The sequence below is a fragment of the Poecilia formosa genome, unplaced genomic scaffold (assembly GCF_000485575.1).
Source record: "Poecilia formosa unplaced genomic scaffold, Poecilia_formosa-5.1.2 Scaffold3, whole genome shotgun sequence".
Classification (NCBI taxonomy): Eukaryota; Metazoa; Chordata; class Actinopteri; order Cyprinodontiformes; family Poeciliidae; genus Poecilia; species Poecilia formosa.
In genome coordinates, this window is record NW_006799942.1 from 4,474,674 (window position 1) to 4,488,735 (window position 14,062).

The following is a 14,062-nucleotide window of genomic DNA, read 5'->3' on the forward strand; positions in this document are numbered from 1 at the left end:
AAACATGATTAAATTTTTAGTACACCTGTCTGTGCTTCTCCTCCAAAGCTATTACATTTACTGTTCTTGAATTCCTCTTAAGATCACATTACTAGGTTATCTCTATCATCAATATTGTAACTTAATTTTATCTTCCAGTTTGATACTTGTAGCAGTTATTTAATATTTAGGGTATGGTGTTCAGGATGTCGGTTTTGACATGAAAAAACATATTTGACATTTTAGTTGGAGGATAACTTAAACAAATATCGGTAAAAATGAAGCAAGTCTTTCAACCAGTAGATTAAAAAGTAAATACCTTGAATTTTGTCAGTATTTTTTTTCTTTTGCAAAAGTAAACTATGTTCTTTTTTTCCACATTGCATCTCAGATGTTTTTCATATTCCTGTTAAAAAAAGTGTAAAATGAGAACATCCTATTTTTCAAAACTTTTCCTACCTTGAACTTGTGTAAACTCACAATTTGCTAGGTAGAAACAATAAAATTTATAGAGCAAATATCCCAAAAGTAATATATTTGCATTGTAAATTTGTTGTTGTTGTTGTGCAAATTTTGATGTTTTAGTGTAAATTTGTTTAGTTCTGCGCTGTTTTAGCTAAAATAGTCAGAGTGCTGGCATCCTTCAGTCAAACCGTGTCTAAACAGTTGGATTTTCCTATGGGTTGCAGCAGTTCAGCTTGGTTAAACTTCATCACAGCCCCACATTCGGGTATAAAACCATGTCACTGATAGACATAAGGCCTTGCCCAGTGGCGATTCAACAGCAGCTCGATGGACCAACGTGGAATGAGTTGTGTTTGTTGACGTAGAGGAGAGAATGGAAAGCCTTGCTGCAGGATGGATGGACGAATGTTTCAGACTGACTGCAGTGCTTAGGAAACGACTCACGGCAGCCTTCTCTGCTCTGCTCATGACACAGCAGGGGTGCAGGTGAGCTGCGGAAGGTTGTCGCCATAAAATTCTCTAACAACACAGAAAAAATTCAAATTAATCAAAAATAAGTTTGATCTACAATAATGTTTTCTTTTTACGTTTAAAAGAAATTCATTAGCTGTTAACCATAGTTTCAAAACATACGACATGTAGTAATCAAGATACAGCGTAGCAAGAAAACATGCACGAATTGTGAAAATGTCACAAAACCTTGTGAAAGACTGTGTTACGGTCTAATAAACCCAAACTTGAACCTTTTTGCAGTAATTCCCAAAGGTAAATTTGGCATAAGGAAAAGGCTACGGATTACCATCAACATACCCACAGTGAAACCAGGTGGTGGCAGCATGGAATAGAGGTTTTTGTAGAGGCAAATGAAAATGCTTTCCTTTTTTAAATCAAGGTTTACAGCCAGATCAACAAAAGAATTATTTTACTCAAAGAAGATTTACTTTTTGAAATAGTCTAGCAAAATTCTACAGCTAAATTGGACAAAAAAAGAAATGTCAGTACAATCGGGTAACTTTTAGAAACTTTTGTAATCATTAAAAACATCAAGACGTTCTCCCACTAAAGAAGAATGAATGCTTTTGACATCTAATGTATAAAAAGATTGGTAAAAATATAAATGTATGTTTTAATTGATAGCACTCATAATGTTAGGGGAACTTCCCTATAAGTCACAATTTCTTTTTTTAAGTACAATGACACCAGTGGACAATAAGTACAATGACACCAGTGCTCTGTTGTTGATTGCTCAATCAACAACAGAGCAAGTGAAGGTTGACGGACATAAATGCAACCCATTTTCACCTCTGTCATCATTAAATTCATACATTTCCATCATATAATTTTCTTTGCAGTAATCTCCAGGTCAATCATGTACAAGGTCTGGGCATGCATTTGCAAAGACACACATTCACATACGCACACATTATGAGGCTTTGATGTAAGCTATCCCTGTAATGATCGGGGCTTAGCTCATCTCATTTCCTTGATTGAAGCTGTACAGCAGCATAAATAATTCATTCTCATGTATATTGCAGTGTTTTAAATCATGGTTTTTGAAATTCAGTTTGATCAGTCAATTGGGAACACATGTAGACCTTTGCCAACCTGTCTGTCCTAAATGCAATTCTATTTTAGATTGATCTCTTTGTAAGACCGATGAACATCTGCTTTTAAAAGATCAAATAACTAAATGGTTTATGACATTACTGACAACTCAAATGTCAGAGACTTAGAAATGTGTGCATGGTTTCTGTCAGTAAGTCCACACATTATTTTAACTCTGATAGACAGCAGAGTAAAAAAAAAATATATATATATATATATATATATTTGTATTTGCATGTAAACATTTACTTCAAGCCCAGCAGGTGCAACTTAAAGTATTTAGAGAAACATCATGTTTTCTAATGCAATAGATGTAAATTGCTCACTCATTTTTTGTTAAAGCCAGTCAGTTAGAACAGCCTTTGGCGATGCACTAACTTTACTTTAGAAGCTGCAAGATTACACAAGGTGACATTCAAAGTTATTTCAGTCGCACGAGCATTGAAGCAATTAACCAATTACAGCTTGTTAGTAACAGCCTGTCAAGGGTAATGGCTAAAGAAATAGCAGAGGTAACTTACGGTATCTCTTTTCAAAGCAATAGCAACATTTCTGGGCTGTTTTGTTAAAAGCTTGGAAAACATGCACATGCACAGCATTATTTAAAATAAGAGACAGGAGGGAACACTGCTTTCCATCTTAAATCANTATTTTGGGGCAAAATGTGCACCTCAACCCCTGAATGAAAGAAAATACACTTGTGAAGATCCCAATCTAACGACGTTTAACTATCAACAATGAAACCAAATATGTTTTTGCATTGGCTGAAAGGCCATTCAGATAAACTGCTGATGGAACAAGAACTTTCCATTAATATTAAAGAATTGTTTGTCTTTAAACAAGCTCCTATATCTTGCTGAAAAGTTACTTGAAAGTTAGTAATGTCTTATTTCAAGTTTACTAACATATTTGCATTAGAAACTAGACTAAGATTTTGTGTTTTTGCACATCAGCGATTTACAAAGAAATTGGTGTTTTGAGCTAAATGTGTCTGAGCCCACAGGAACAAGATGTGTTTGTTTGGCTAGCTGGAACAATGTCAATTAGACAAGCAAGATTCATGCTGTCTTTCTGCGGGGAAGTGGTGGGTTGGTGTCGAGCTTCTGGTGTGGCGGTCTTGCATGTGTGTGGCACTGTTTGGCCCTGCTCAAGTTGTAGGGGGCAGAGTGGTCATTCTGTCACCACAGATGGACAGGAAAAGCCCCGGGGGCATCCGAGACGCCACAGGCAATGTAGTTTGCATACTGTTTATGTGCATGTGATATTGTGTGTGTGTGTGTGTGTGGCTGATGGTAGCTGTGGAACCCCCTCCTCATGGAACAAATGCCATCCCTGTCTGCTTGGTTTTTCCTCCAAATCATCAGATCAATCGCACAAATGCTCAGCAGCCCATATGACTCGCAGACATGCACATATTCTGACCACACGGAAGCAGATACCTCCCCCGGTGTGGCTTGTATTCTGCAAGGCCAGTTTAGCGCCATTTACACTCAGCCTGCCTCGATGTACTGTCCCTCAGAGCTGCATTCACTGATAAGATAAACATTAATGTAGGTAGAATGGCATGGAAACGATGGAGGAAAAAGTAGAGAGAGGTATGGAAATTAAGGTGGGTGGCATTGAAGGGAGGGGGCCGGGCCGGCTGCTAATCCTCAAACAGTTAACACAAATGGGTTCTCCGCCATATTTATTCACCTTTTCCCCCCATGTATTCGAATGTTCAAAGAATAAATCTACAACCAGCCAAATATGATATTTCAGAGGCTGTCATGTTCCATCTAGGCTTTTATAGCAATTTACAGTGTTTTGCAAACTCAGTATGTGTGCTCTATCTGTGGTCTCTCCAAATGCGGTAGAAAGATTTGTTATCAGCTGGGTGTCGCAGCTGGTGATGAATTAATAAAAACTGCACACTGGCTGAGATATTCATAGCATACCCATGCTTAGAAATCCAGAGCACATCAAACGTAGCATTAAAGTTGAGCTCCATTTTCCGGCTGTATCAGTTATTCAAATCAGTTTATTGTTCTAGTAATGTCAGTCTGCACTGTGCAAAGGTCACATACTATCCTGAAAAAGTCGATAGAAAGTCTGATTAGAGATTGAAATTGTGTACCGCGTTATCATTTTATGAGTAGGTTCATAATGCAAGTGTTTGTTTTTTTTAGATGTCGGTAAACCAGGATTGGTGAAGTATGTTATTGTTATTTATTTGAATGATAAAATCAGTAACAATTATAAAATATTTGAAGGACAGAAGTTTTAAGTTCTTGTTTAAAAGTTTTTGTGGTCTGCGGTGCCCTCAGGTGTTCTGAAAGCAAATTCCAATACATGGGGCTGCTTAGCAGAAAGCCTTGTCCTCCATGGTTGTATATTTAGTCGGAGGAATTCTCATAGAAGAGACTGGGCTTTCAAGCAGAGGGAACATGCAGGGTGAGCAGTCCCTTGAGGCAGACGGGATCAGGTGCTGGTGGGTAAGGAGATGGCTCCTACATTGTATTCTGGCTGGCAATAGACTAAAGGAGTGAGTGTAAAACTGGTTTTACTTGATCATATTTTTATGGTTTTGGTGAGTATTCTTGCTACACAGTTGATTCTGCTGGTTTTTATGCAATTTTTTTCTTGAATCCAGTCTGGTTAAAGAGATTGGAAATCTGAAAATTCAAATCAAAATTTGGGAGGAACAAAAACTGAAACGAAGTAAGCTAAAATTCATCAGGCTCCAGTACATCCAAAGCTCTGCAGCTTGATGAGAGTGCGCAAACATGATCATATTACTCTCTATCTTCCACTCTCTCTACTGGCTTCTTATTTCTGCTAGGGTAGAATGCAAGATTTCCCTCCTAACACACCAGTGCATCTATGTACACACCTCCACCTATATCCACAAAACACAACTCGTTCTACCCACTCCAGGGTGATGACCATGGGGGATAGGGCCTTCTGCTCTATTGCAACACCTCTATGAAATGTTCTCCCTCACACTCTGAAGGGTATAAACATGTTTCTTTTTAGCGAGATTTTTGGTTCACTTTCGCAGATTTTCATTTTAACCTTCTATTTTTTTTTTTTTTTAATCCAATGGAAATGCTTATTTGGCTTAGCCCTTTGCAGTCCTTTGAGATCTCAAAAACATAAATAATCTAAAAACATATATTATTATTATTATTATCTATCATTCATTGTACACTGTATAATGCTAAGAGTTGAATGCTCCTGCATTGCTCCTTGCTGCATTGAAGTGGAAGAATCCCTCAACTGTAGACAGTGCTGTTTAACCAGTATGTTGTGTTTACAACATGCACTCTTTTTCATTATGCAGAGCAGCTTCCGCAGCATTTGTCTTTCCACAGTCAGCTTTAGGGGCTGCACAATTGTCCCAAAAACACACAGCCAGCCCTCTTTTTTTCAGTTTGTTCAGTGGAGGACTATGATGCTGTTGCTCCAACAGATGGCTTCAAGAAAAAACAAAACAAAAACATTTTCTACAGCAGACTGATAAAAGTTAGATAAGAACATTTGTGAAAATTGTATTACTCTCTTAGAAAATCTGCATACTTTGATTAAGTTCTCCACCAGGTCTCTTAACCCAGGCTGCTGACCCACTCCAGAAATGTAAAGTTATGTTTCTTTCTAAAAGAAAAAAAATACATGACAGGGTAGAATAAAGATGCACTGGGTGTCTGATGACTACAGAGTGAAAACAAAAGAAGAGAGAAAAGCCTCTGTGTGGCTCATGGCCTGCTGAACGCACGCTCACACACAGAATCCCATTCTCAAAATCTGTTCTCTGGTCATCACATGCTGTAAACTTTAAAAGTCTGAGTTTGAAGGTTATTGAGTTGAAAGAGCCTGCATGAGACTCTGAAGAGCAGTGACAGAGAAACTGAAAAGAGGCAATGAGATTGCTGTTTAAATAAGCGAAGAGACTTCATTAAGTAAACCTGCTAAAGATCATAGGTTTAGTATTTAGTTCATCCGCTCTGCTGAGGCTTCCCCTTTTATGACTCCTCATGATATTTGACTGCCTCATCATGAGAACCACTGCTCCATACCAATATCATAGTAAAATGAATTTGCTCCATTTCAATTAACCATAGAATTGTGCAAATTGAAATTACAAAAATAAATTAGCTAATTTTGAAAAAAAAAAAAAAATGGGTTGAGGTGGTCTTTCAAATAGTTGTATTTAGCAGAACTTCAGTGAAAACATTTTTCACACCACACAAGTCACATGATCAACAGTCGGATGTTACTAGTGGCAAAAGACACAAAGAAGACAAAAGGAAGTTGTCTTCTTCGTGGTTTGTTTCTTGCAGCTGACTCCACTAGAACTCTCACAGCATTGCACAGTTCATACAAAACACTGTGTCATTTTAACATGTTGATTCCATAGTTCTGCTGTAAAATTGTTGACTACAATTTCCTCAAAATGCAGCATACGTAGTCGCTCCCAAGTGTAAGAGGTTTAATGCTCTAATGGCTGAATAAGTGCCAATGGAGTGCAGTGAAGTTACAGTACTTCCATGTTCAATACACCAGTTTGAGATAACATGAACTTTGTTACAAGATGGATTATTTTGCTAGAAGCACCCAGCAAAACACTGGTCATTAAGGAATGGTCAGCAATACTCAGGGTGACTGTGGCATCTAAATTTTGCTCAATCGGTACTTAAATGCCTACTGAGAACACATCCCCCAATCCGTCAAACATCACCTCCGGTGTCAACTGTTTGTAAAAGGTCGGACGGAGCCATGCTTCCATTTTGTTAATTTCAGATTTGGAATATTGCAGCTGAAATTAAAGCTTATTGGATATTTTCAAAGTCTGTTATTGTCCAATTTTAGTAAGCCCATGGGAATTGTAGATTCAATTTCATGTACTTGGATAAGAGTGGCACTTAATGTCTATTCTCTCTACCTTGCTTGAAAGAGTAAAGAGATGCTTGAGTTGCAGTTGCCTATCTCAAAACAGCTTGCCCGTTCTCCTCTGACCTTTGACATTTTTGTCCACACGACTTCCACTCTCTGGACACTTTCTATTTTTCTTTTTTTTTATTATTATTCTCTGTAAATAAATAGTAAATGGGCTGAATTTTTATAGCACTTTTCTATTCATAGCAACCACTCAGAGTGCTGTAAACCCAAGAGATGGTTGTGCATGAAAGTCCCAGTACATCAGCAGTTTCTGAAATACACTGACAAGCCTGTCTGGCACAAACAACCATGCCATTTTTAAAGTGACTTAAATCCCCGTTTCTCTCTACTCTAATGCTTGCTTCTCACTTGGCTTGCTAAAAAAAAATGTCACAGGCTAGTGTATATTAGGCAACTAAAAAAATTACAAAGGATCATAGAGATTGTGAATGATGCAAAAATGCTTTTGGAGAGTGGTAGTGGATGGAAACAATGCAGTTTTATTTCGAAGGATAGAAATGTACAGGCTGCCGAAAGACACCAGGAGGCTGTGAGATGCAGCTAAACTTTTACTTTTGAACCACATTTATAAAAGTAGTAGCCTAAACATGCAATTTACAATTTATATCATTACTATTCCAACAAACAAATCCACAGTCAGAATCAATCATGAGTACTTCTTAATCCTATACATGCATGTTTGTACATTGTCTGAGAAATCTTGAATTACTGGAGAAAACCTATATAACAGAAAGAACATACAAACTCAACACAGTAAGGACAACAGAACTGTGTAAGTCAAATAAAGACCGCTGTAGTTACAGAATGTTCGATGAATGATTGATGAATAAGTTTATTTGTTTGTGCAGGACTATAGTTTGGGGAGGTAACCTAATTCAGCTTCACATTCAGTAAAATTACACACTCATATCTGGGCGAAATTAAATTATACAGTGAGAATCAGACAGTGGTAGGGAGATTACATCAGTAAATATTAAATATTCTTCTCTTGGTCTAAAATTCAAGCTAATAATTCCCCTTGCAATAACACTCTTTTTGCTGTGTCTCTAGTGTTTTGAAAAAGCTGAAAAAGTGTCTCAGCGTACCAGCAGGGATGGAACAGGCGTGTGAGTAACTTTTAAAAAACTTGCAATGTGAATAAGTGCAGTTCAGTGCCGGCCTTGAGACGCTTCCACGCCTCTTAACTTTGATAGTCTCTAAAACCCACACAACTGACATGGAAATGTGTCATGTTCTGTAAAAGGCCTTGTTCCCTGAAAATCTTATTTATTTTGTTTCAAAGTTCTTTAGGACACATTTACATTTTATTCTTCATTTACATGCCTAATAATCAAAATACCTGCAGCTGTTTTCCCCCAAGCAAACAGATTGTGAGCAGGTAAATATTTTTACATTTCTCCCTCAGAAACTGGTTGATTGAACAGCGTGTTTAGATTCATCCTGAGAATGGTTACACACATGGTTACTTTCCTGAGAGTGGCCTGATGCTCACTGATGAGTTTGTGTGTCTGTCAGTAGAGCTACATCTGTAATGTGCTTAAGGTTAAATAATGTATGAGGGATGCACTTGCCTCAGGCAGCGAGATATTATCTGGCTTATTGCCATCATTTTTGATCAAATAGATAATTTTTGTTGTACAACCAACTCAGCAGCTGAAGCAAATGTCTTCTAGATTTATTTTAATAGAATATAATGACCCTTACATTGACCTTTCAAAAGTTTTCCCTTGGTCTGTTGATGCTTTACTGTAGTAGACGTAGGTTCAAATGGATATTGTTGCCTGAAAGAGCAGCAATTAGTGGAGCTTCAGTAGTTCTGATAAATGTTCGGCTTGACATTTTAGATGTTTCTTCATCTAGACTCCAGGGAGATTGTGTTGCGGATTTTATTGTAGTGCTAGAAAGCTTGAGGTAATGATCACATCAAAGGAATGTGAACAGAGAAGAATTTGAAGATTCCATTGACAATTCTCCAGTTCTCACAATATTTAATACCACAAGAAAATATGAAAGACATAACTTTAAATATATATTTGGCAGATGATGCCCATTTTACCCCCAGACAGGTCTTTTTTTTTATTTTTATAATAAATAACATATTTCTCAAGATACTATTACTGTAGCATTATTACACTATTTTTTTTAGCTGCCTAACATTTCAGGACTGTTTTGAGAAATAAAGAAAGCAGCAGCTTACGTATTTGACAGTGTGGAACCATTTAGCTGCAGCTAAGCTTGGTTGCCATAGTCTTATGACAGATGGTAACACCATTATTTAATTGTATGAAATCATATGCAGACACTTTGTCTGCAGAAGATTCACCAACCTCCATAGGATGACATTTTAAACCAAAGGCAACCCTACAAACTTTCTGATTACTGAAGCCAATAACTATTCAACTTAAACACACACACACACAAAAAATAATGATAAGCCAAAAGTTACCCTATCACCAGCTTTTCTTTTATGAGCAGAAATGACATAATAAACAACTATTGCTGCAAACATGTTTAACTTTGTTGCAAAGTTTGCCCCAACTCTGGGATATTTTCAGCAAAGTGTCAACTCAGCGGCTCCCTGCACCGTTAGGACTGGCAGTGGACAATCAAAGTTTAAATAAACGTTCTGTATCCTGCATCCACTGAAGATTACTCGAGTGCAGGCTGTTATGACATATGGACAGTCATGGAAGTGGATTGCTGTGATAACGTCTCCTCTTTATCTCCGGCAGCCTGACAGTGGAGCGCTCCTGCCATCTCTCTCCCTTTCTTCCAACGGGCCCCTGAACATCACAAAAGTCACCAAATCCCCAGAGAGCGTTTCTCACAACTTTGCAAACACTCTCTGTTTTGATGTGTCTGTTTTTTTCTGATGACGCAGGACATTTCAGTGATCAAGGGCAGCTCAGAAGAGGACAGTAAAGGTGAGCGGATAACCACTCACACATACACACACGCCGACACGCTCGCACACACTTTGAGTTGCTTGCCAGCACACCTGCATGTTTGAAAAGGGAAGCATCATAAAGCATCTCTCATTTTATTCTGCAGCCATGAGGTGACACACCATTGTTTTCCCCCCTCTGTTCCCTTGTGTGTTTTGATTCCTGCCAGAGAAAGGATGAGTGTATTGAAGTACTCCATTTGAGAGGTCATTACATACTGAGCTGGTCATCTCTTATCTGTGTATACTTTGCTGCTGAGCTGTCCTTCACACAAGTAAACTTTTGACAAATACTCGACATTGTGTTTTGCTATGCAGTAAGCAATAGGTCATATTTATGGGGCAAAATTTTGCAATTTTTCATTTATTTTCAAAAACCAGCTTATATCTTCAATTTAATTGTAATGATGTCAACATTACTGACAAGTGGCAGAACAAAAGATATAAAACAATATATCTTTTCTTCCAGTATTTATGTTAATCATGCACTCAAAACCAAGTTTTTTTCTTGTCTATGCATGCATGCGTGCGTGTGTGTGTGTGGTGTGTGCTTAAAGAAGCTGAAGTGCGAGAGGAAATTCATCAGCGTAAGCATATTGACCTGTCAGTGGGGCGTTTGTTTCTTGGGCCACCCTGCTGAAGCTTCACAGTTCCAAATTATTCACACATGATGAGATGATTAATCTGATTTATGTCCCGCTATATGTCCACAGGGCCCATCCATCTGTCCACCTCTCCATGTTTCTGCTCAGCAGTGAATCTGTCCACTGTGGTCAAACACCACTGTCTGTCCTCACGAATAGGAAGGGTCAAAGCAAGTGCAACAGTGTTCCCCAAACCTACAGATTGCATTCTTTTGAGATTTGACGACGGAAATTTGGCTTTAGTTAGTGTAACTTGTCGAACATAGAATAATATTTAAGATGGTGGTTAATTAGTCAGAAATGGGAAATATGCAGCCTGAATGTGTCCCTCTTTTTTGTGTTAGGCAGTTGCTCTATTTCTTGGTTATAAAGAAACATAACCTCCTCATCCTCTCAGTTAAAGAAATTATCCCTAGAGCAACACATCTATAAAACATAGCTTGCTCTCCTGTTCCACTGTAACCTGCGCGTTACTGTTGACTTCTTTCATGTCTGCATTTTTCTCTGATGGACCTAACAACTAGGGAGCTGACAGGAAGCTTTAGTAGATTTTAGAAAACAGTCCAAGCCTTGTGAAAATTTCCCAAAACTCCAGAATGGGTTTCATTACCTTTAAGATATAATCAAGTAAAGTGATAGAAGTGCATGTTTGAAGGGCATCACTCTGTGTATTAAACCTATATGCAGTAATGTATGGTTCAGTTACTGGGATGAATAAACTTCACATTTATTATTTTGAATTTTTAAATGAATTCAAGATTTTATCAATATCAAGCATGTGACCTACTGAAATGCATTGAACAATTTGCTTGAGACTATCTTTAGAATCATTAAAATATTTTTATAGAAATTATGTGGGAATTCTTGTGCACTGGTACTAGGGGTCAAAGTTCCTCTGGAAAACAAGTGTGCCCTTGCAAACAAAAACTAAAAACCTGTGTTGTCTCCTAACAGCTTTGATCAGCAATAACCTCACGTGTCAGGTTTGCCACAACATATGTGACCTTTCTGAGACTGTACTTCACGTTGGAGCTTCTATAATATAGTAAAGTCGTTGCAATATTCATGTTAAACAGCCGTCTTTTTTTCCTGTCAATTAAGTTATTTGTTCTTTAGGAGAAACATTCAAACGTAAAACAGTCATTCTTAATGTTTTTCTGTTTTGTAATGGATAATTAATTTTGGGTCATGGATTTTTGGAAAAGGCTTCTTGAAGCGGGTGGATTAATATACATTTTATTAGTCACGTTTTGGAGACTTTCAGACAAACGATGGATGGCGAATTGTTTTGGTTCTACTTGGTTCATTATTTTTCCACTCTGCTGAAATATGCCGATCATTTATCTCTCACAGAGATTATTTCAAAATGTGTCTGTTTAACGGTGTTAGCATTTGTAGTGTGTTTGTCTGCTTATCACACCCTAAGTTGCCAGCTCATTCAAACCCAGTCTGTTCTGTGTCCTACTCCAAGATGTAGAAACATTTTTGCCAGGTTACATTTGGCCAGAATGAGCGTGCCAAACATATGGCAACAACAGACATGAATAGCAGAAGCCTTGTGGCACAACACTTCATCAATCAAGTTATTGAAGTAGCATTTTACACTTGTTGTGCTCTTATATAATCATTAAAAATTAAAAGACATCTAAAGAAAATGACTAAAATATTTAATCAGATCAAAAATACATTTGATAGAACATTCTTCGGACTTTGTTTTAAGTTATTAGTGCTATTCGTGTTTACATGACTGATTTATCTATTATACAATTTTACTGTAAATTATAAGGTCAAACTGCCAAATATTACAAATTTAAAATGTTTTTATCCGGTTAAAAGAGTCTAATCTAAAGTTAATTCTCCAGAGTGTACGGGTTTGAATTTAAGCCCCGTGGTTCATTTCACAAAGCTGCAAGCTGAAGTTGGTGAAAACACACAAAAACAAAATAAATGTCAAAATAAAATTTCTCTGTAAAAAATGGCAACTGATGTACTCCAGAAACAACTCGGTGATCCCTGGCTGACAATTTGGAGGAGATTTTCAGGGCTTTTGACCATTTTTTTCTTTAAGTTTGGCCACTTTAAGTTGAATTACAACAAAATACTAATGTCTTTCATTAGTATTAACATGTTAATAACATGTTAATAACATGTTAATAACATCTCCTTGTGCAGATTGTCTCAGGAATGATACTGGGTGTGAATATTAAGTTGTTCCGCATTGGTATTTACATTGACTTTGAATCCACACAACTTAAACTGGTAGAGACCTTGATTTCTCTGTCTCTGACCATGAATTATATCCAACAAACAGTCACATAAACATTGTTATACATCACTGCAATGCAGCATAGGCTTTATGTCCTTGTGTGTGTGGGAGTAGGTCATCTCTTTTCTGTGTTTTATTTTTCTTTGTGCTAATCTTTACATTGTCTGTCTTTCGTATCAGTAACATCCCCTCAAATGTATACAGTAATTTCCAAATGCTTCTGTGTACACTGCAACAGAACACTTAAACTATTAGATAAGTCTATCAAAATTGAAATCTATCCAAAGTGTATATGGAAGAGAATTTTACAACATTGTCAAGATGACTGAGTGCACAACCCAAGACAAAGCAATTAAATGCGTCTGGTATCCGGGGACTGGAACACACTCCTCTAACCTTCTATTATATCGCTTCTGTCAATGTACATACATTAACATGAATGCTTCTGATGTAATTAACTTTTCTATTAGCACACTGGCCTCAGAGGCTGCTGCCGCTACGTTTAAAGTTGTTCGTTCAGGATGTGCAGCTTCCAATGACTCCATGGCGATCCAGTCTTAATTAAAATGCAGAACGAGTTTATTGGCACACTGGAAGTATCCATACTTTAACGCCTGCACCTTTGTAGAAGATTTTTTTTCTTCATACATTTATGGCAAGATAATGACAAGAAGCATGTCTGATCAGAAGAAAGTAATTATCCTAAATCTTTTACATCAGTAATTTATTACATCCATTACTTCCTCCTTTAAATTTTGTGCTGATCTTCTGACTTTATTTAAAATTTGAACACGCCCTCCTTTTTCTTAATTAACATCATAAAAAAAAAACTTAGTTAAAAGAAGAAAATTGCCAGCCTGCAGAGACGTCTGAAATAGGTGTTAATCTCAAAAAGTGCATAATTCATCCATTTTATTCATGACTTGAATGTATGCAGATATGTAGTTAGACTGTGGGAATCAAAGCATCCATGTTTCCCCTCAGTCTTTTCATGTAAACCCACAAGCTAGGGTTACTGGAGCAGTGACATTCCAACAGTTGCTTGTTCTCATCCTGTCCCCATTGCTGTGTTGCTCCAGCAGCCCATTTACCCAGGCAACGTCTCAGCCAGTCTGGTTCTCTGTTTATTCGCGCTCATCATATCATGAGGTAGACAGTTGGCATTAATGGTCTTGCCTAAGGACCAACAATGATTATGAGATGATGTTATGAGCCCGATAT